This window comes from Poecilia formosa, unplaced genomic scaffold (genome assembly GCF_000485575.1).
Source record: "Poecilia formosa unplaced genomic scaffold, Poecilia_formosa-5.1.2 Scaffold73, whole genome shotgun sequence".
NCBI lineage: Eukaryota > Metazoa > Chordata > Actinopteri > Cyprinodontiformes > Poeciliidae > Poecilia > Poecilia formosa.
The window spans coordinates 2,771-9,282 of NW_006800012.1; the positions used below are offsets into that span (position 1 = coordinate 2,771).

The window sequence follows — 6,512 nt, forward strand, 5'->3', positions numbered from 1 at the left end:
TTTACCTCCAACTCACACTTTTCTGTGTCTAGAAGTCAGACAAAGAGGCAGCTGGAGAGATTGACCTGGAACAAGGCTCCAGGTCCAGACTGTGTCAGTCCCAGAGTCCTGAAGGGATGAAGCTGCAGAGCAGCTCTATGGGATTCTGCAACATCTCTTCAACCTTAACCTGACTCAAGAGGAGGTTCTGCTGTTGTGGAAGACATCCTGCCTGGTTCCGGTATCAAAGAAAACTCACCCATCAGTCATCAACGACTATAGACCAGTTTCCCTGACATCCCACATCATGAAGGTCCTGGAGAGACTCCTGTTGGCCCACCTGAGTAAACAGACAAGCTCAAATCAAGACCCCCTGCTGTTTGCTTATTTCCGTGGAGTTGGAATTGATAATGCCGTCATACACCTGCTTCAACAAGCCCACTGTCATCTGGACAGAGCAGGCAGCACTGTGAGGATTGGTGTCCTTTAACACAATTCAGCCTGATCTGCTTTGTCAAAAACTCCAGAAAACACAGGTGGAGGCCTCAACAATCGTTTCAGTGCACTGTGTAAAGAAATTTCTGTTTTGGCTTCATTTTAATCCTCTTTGTCTTATAAACTGATATCGTACACAACTCACCCAGTGGCTCCCAATGCTGTTTAGATTTGGTGCCAATTTAGGCGACATTTTAAATTCATCCTCCCATCCCTGTCATTAACACCCATATGTTCTTCCTTCTCTAATGGACACCAATTTTTCATTTTGACATGATAAAGATATTAAGCAATTGAGTGAACTTTATTCAGACTGGATATTTGTTAGTTTCCCCAATTTATCTCATAAATTTGACATCCCCATACTTCACAGCTTTTGATATTTTTAAATTTGCAATTTTGTGTCAATTTTTTTTTTTATAATTTCCCTTTTTTACATCTTAGCCTGGGCAAGAGGGTTAACTTCAGTTTGACCCAGCACAGAGGGGGGATGATGTTATACAAATCGATTCATGAACCTGTCTAAAACCAAAGGCTCATGAGAGAAGGATCTGGGAAGACACCGTAGGGATGATTTTTGGGAGCGAGGATTTAACAGGATATGACTTGAACTAATTTAATTTAAAGTGTTGCATATAATTCACTCTTCCAAGCTCAGGCTCTCAGAAGATGGATGTGATAAATATAGTGGTTCTCTCTGCAGTTTTCTCACGTTATTTTTGGAGGGCTTTTGTCTTCCATGCTTGGCGTGAATTCGCGGCCCTGCACTCATGTTGCAATCTTTGGGAGTTTCCAGACCCCTCGTTCCACTTACATTTCATGAAAATGACATTATTGCACATAATTCATTAGTAGTATGCACAATAAAATCTATACTATTGCACTGGAAGTCTCCATTGTATCTTTCTGAATGAATGAGGGAAGCAAAAGGAAAAATCATATACACAGGACATACTTAATACAGTGGCAGGCCTTTAAATCTTATCTTACATATTTATCTGTGCTATGTATTACTGCTTTGTTTTTTCTTTTCATTGTGCTGTTGCTAAGAAGAGTTGGGGGTTCTTAGGGCAGAGAGGAAGTGTTTTACCCGTTTCAGTTGTAGTTTAAATGCCATTTATTCCAATTTCAAAGCCCAAAGGGAGTCTAGAAAAATGCAAGAGATGCATCAAGACCTGCAGTCGACCTAATGTCCAGTTGAATTAAACGGAGATCTGCAGCATCTCCCTCCTGTTCGTCTGTATGAAGGTAACTGGTAGTAAACATCCCATTTTTTGTCATAATGACACTGTATGATTGATAGTCAAATCAAAGACGAATACAGGAAAATAGTTATACTTGATTTTATGTAGGTTAATAATTCCATATGTAGCTGTAGAGTAGTACAGTATTTACTGTCCTCCAGTAACTGCTGTATTTACATATAAGCACCTTTTTATGCTGCTGTTTATTTTTAAGCATTCTCCTGAAGTCAAGATTTTCACAAGCTCATATTACTGAAGTCATTACTCACCTGCTTTTGCAAGTGCAAAATGCGTCCAACAGCGTTCACACTCATGTCCAACGAGACTTTGGATCCCTCATCATTCTTCCTCTGGTTGCGAAAGACTTGGGTTTTAACGATGACTTCTCTACTGTTTCCCACAAATAACCTTACAGACCTGATGTACGACTCTTTGCAGAATTTTCTTGCCTCTGTGTTGGCTAATAAAACTCACAAAATGTCTTGGGTGGAACATTGAATTTCACTGTCTCTGCCATAATAACAATGTTTGTTTGTCGGAGGTTTGTTTGGGGACATGAGCCGGCGTCATGTCAATTATTAGGTAATCCTACAGCTCAAACTGGCATTGTTGGGGGATATTTTTCATTTATTTTTCAAAATTTTTATTTCATATTTGTTCCATCCATTATCGGATCACGTCTGTCTTGGCAGGGTTGGGAGGGGGGCTGGTGCATATCAACAGGCGAGAGGCGGGGAACACGCTGGACAGGTTGCCAGTCCAACACGCTGGACAGGTTGCCAGTCCGTTGCAGGGCAACACGGACCGAGCCGGGTCTGTGGAAACGCCATCACTTCAGAGCAAAGCGGAGCTGCTGAAGTAGAGCCAGTGGAATAGTTATTTTAGTTATTTTGACAAATGAAGAAAAGCCTCTGTCCATCCTATTGTCTCCCGTGTCTGCTTATTCTTTAATACACCACTTCGTACACAGTGGCCTTCTTGGGCAATAGTTATTTTATTGTACTATAAAATCATACTATGTGCCTGGATAATACATAATACTGCCCCTTTAATAAATCACATTGAGGCATAACATACTCTCGTTATTTTGTCCTTTCTGATGATAAGTACATGTTGTACATGTTGTGCATATTCATATTCAGGCTAAATGGATCGCGTCTACTCTGATGCTCATTTCACTAAGGCAATCCTGGTTGCTTGTGCTATGGAGTTTACACCTTTTTTACACCTTTTTATATGCAAACCTTTACAGAACAGGCCCATAAGGCTAAGGTGTATATACTATAAACACCATCACTGTTATAGCGCCTCAAGGAGACCCCAGTGGTGTTTGTCCACATAAGTAAGTGTCAATAAATGGAAATACCGTAATCAATTCAAATATGTATTGATCTGTCAAAACCTGAAGTCACAACTGAAAATTAATTTGGCACATACAAAATAGTCAGCTATCACTTGTTAACCAAAAGCACAACAAACGACAGAGCGCACACCATTCATCTCTACTGACAAAAGTATAACACAGTGGTGTCCAAAGTTGGTCCCGAGGGCCGAGATAATCCCCGATTCAACATAAGTGGATCTAATGATGGATCTTTAACAGGCCTCTGCAGAACACTGACATCCTGAGAGGGAGAAAACTTAAACATGCAGGATGCCAGGCCTTCAAGATCTGACTTGGAACACCCAAGTATTAGCATTCTGCTCATCGCTCCCTGTCTAGCTCTCTTTAATCCTTGAGGTATTCTTAGGCTGTATTCACAGCAGGAAAGTCCATTGGTCCACTCGTTTAGTCCAGACCTAAAGCAGACTTTATTTCTTCGGCTTGGTGTGGTTTGCTTTCACAATGTACTTTGTTGCAAGTAAACTATACAGTAGTTATGCTGTATAGTATAGTATGTAGTGCATGCTATTCATCGACTTCAGTTCAACATCTAATGCCATCTTTCTGGAGAAGCTCATTGTGAAGCTACATAACCTGGAATTTTCAACATCCATCTGCCTTCAGATCAGGGACTTTCTCACCAATCAGCCTCAGATGATGAGAATAAGGAACCAAACAGCCGCCACCCTGGTCCTCCTACAGGCACACCACAGGGCTGTTGGTTTAGTCTGGTTCTATTTACACTGGTCACCCATGATTGTGTAGCTACCCACTCATCTAACAGGGTTTTAAATTTTGCTGATACCACCATAGAGGGGTTGACAAGAAACAATGATGAGGCCCTCTACAGAGGAGATGCAGTGGTGTTCAGTGAACAACTTTGTGTTCAACACACCAAGACTAAAGAGATCATAGTGGACTACAGGAAGTCCAGGAGGACAGTGCACACACCTGTTATCATTCAAGAGGAAGGGGTGGAGTACATGGACAACATCAAATTCATGGGCGTCCACCTCACCTCGGACTTGACCTGGTCGCTGAACACCTCTTTTCTGACAAGGAAGGGCCCAACAAAAACCCTTCTTCCTCAGGAAACTGAGAAGGGCTGGACTCCCTGCTCAGTTGATCAAAAACTCCTACAGAGCCACGACTGAGAGCATTTTCTGCCTCAGTATGACTGTGTAGTATGGCAACTGGACAGTTCAGGACAAAGAGGACATGGCCCGGGTGGTGAAAACTGCCCAATGCATCGTGGGGAGTCAGTTACCAAACCTCAACTTAATATATGCTGGCGGACTGCAAAGGAAGGCCAGTCGTATTTCTGTTGATCCCACCCACCCAGAACACAAACTGTTTGTATTGGTGCCGTGTGGGGAAACGGTACAGGTACATAAAGACAACAACCACGCGGCTAAGGAACAACTTTTTTCCAAGAACTGTGAAATTCATCTGTCCACCTTCTGTCCCCTCTGCAGAAACAATCACATCCATTTGCTTCACTTTAAGGACTTTTTATGTTGTAGAAACATAATGATAAATAAAAAATGTATGTCTCATAATTGTAAACAAAGCCACCAAGAAGATGATAATTACTCTGATTGGACAGAAAAGACAGGGCACAGACCTGGAAATAAAACAAACATGGAACTTCTGTGAGCTGCAATTCTGTTATTACTACCAATCCCACTTTGAATGTCAAGAGTAGCTCATTCAATGCAAGTTTTGTGATCTATTTCTAATTTTGGAATGGCGTCTGCAGCCGCATGCTGCAAGCTTAATGAGACGGTATCCTCTATGCATCCAGACCCACAACATCCTGACAGCAGGAGACGGCAAGTCAGGTATGATTTCAGCACAATCAGTACATGCAGTGGTAGCATTCGGAACACTGAAGGACTAATTTTTCCCATGATGCAACAGTGTATTGTGAAGTATAAAAAGGCCGATTCTCCCTGTTGCTGGTTCAGATTGAGGCAGGTCTGAATTCATACCGGGAGCAAACCGTGCCGGAGTTAATGTGGAAGCGGACCGAGACAACCTCAGAAAGCGGGTTTCAGTGCAGCTGTTTGGTCTGCTCCGTGGTTCGCCTGAGTGCATTCACACAAAACGTTATGAACCAATGAGGAAGCAAACTCTGGTGTTTAAAGAGGCAGGACACCCTACAATGCTGTGAAGTAGAAGTGTCATCAAACATTTGCTAAACCTGTCCCTGTTGTTGGGGACAGATGGTACAAGATCTGATGTGGTGTCCAGCAATCATTTTAAAGACTGTTCATGTATTGAGACTTCTGATAAAACTATCCAAGACTAGAGTGCGCTAACCAGCCCTTTCTGCACATTTCAGGTTGCATTGAAGGTTGCAGGTTGTGTGTTTTTATTGATAAGACCCATTACAACACTCCATTTGTGTGTGCATTTGTCTTAATACTCCTTTCTCTTGTCTTGTTTGCAATAAGCCATTATACTTTGTTTATCTTGTTTTCCTTTGAGCTGTGTTCCCTTAGCTAAGCTACCCCATTTTGTCCACTTTAAGCAGATATTCAGCTGATGGCATATCTGTTTCATGTTTTAGTTGTATTTTTTCAAAAGCCAGTGCACCAACTGCTGTACATTTATCATAATATAAACAATACATTAAAAAGATGTGCATATTGGTCAGACCAGGAATTTAATCACCAAGTACGCCCCCTGATGTCCTGCATTGACTACTGGCCACAGCAACAGTCAAAGCCACTGATTAGAAGAAAACTCTAACCAGGTCTAAGTCCAGCCCACTGACACAGTACACCAAGCAGAAACAGAGGAGCCAGAGACCAGTGAGTATCAAATCCACTGTCCAGATAAAGTCAACTTTCCTGAAGAACATGAGAAAGATGGACCTTCAAAAATCAACTGCTAAGTTAATGTTCCAACAATCCCTGCAAACAATCTAAAAAGAACTAGTCACATGACGATGGCCTCAGTCAGACCCCAGTTCTGAACTAAGACTGAATAAACAAAACACAGTCAAGTTGAAGAATAAAAACTTGAACAAATACAGTACGAATAAACAGCCTGTGAAATAATACGCAGGGTCACTTTATCTGTTGGCATACATTTTCAGTCATCAAGAAACATCTTATCATGCAAAAGGCGTGAATTCTAAATCTAGGAAACAGACACAACAAAATCCATCAATTAAACTTTTTTAACATTTACTTATGACAAGAATCATAAGACATGTCAAATATACTATTTCTATTCATGGTTTTGTTTAAATTATTGATCAATTTGCTCATTGTTTTCTCAATTTACTAGCTGTTTGGATTTTTAAAGGGGCAGTATAATGTGTTTTCCAGGCACATAGTGCAATTTTATAGCATAATCAAGCAACTACATTGTTATAAAAATGCCATATAAATATATATATA

The 6,512-nt window shown here is 41.1% G+C and overlaps 1 long non-coding RNA gene across 1 annotated transcript in view; it reads right to left on the reverse strand.

Moving 5' to 3' along the window:
* Positions 1-224: 224 nt before the first annotated feature.
* LOC107836663 (uncharacterized) overlaps positions 225-6,512 on the reverse strand; it is a 10,825-nt gene continuing 4,537 nt past the window's right edge. The window contains exon 2 of the long non-coding RNA XR_001662608.1: positions 225-319. This is a non-coding gene — a long non-coding RNA (uncharacterized LOC107836663). The remainder of the gene's footprint in view (positions 320-6,512) is intronic.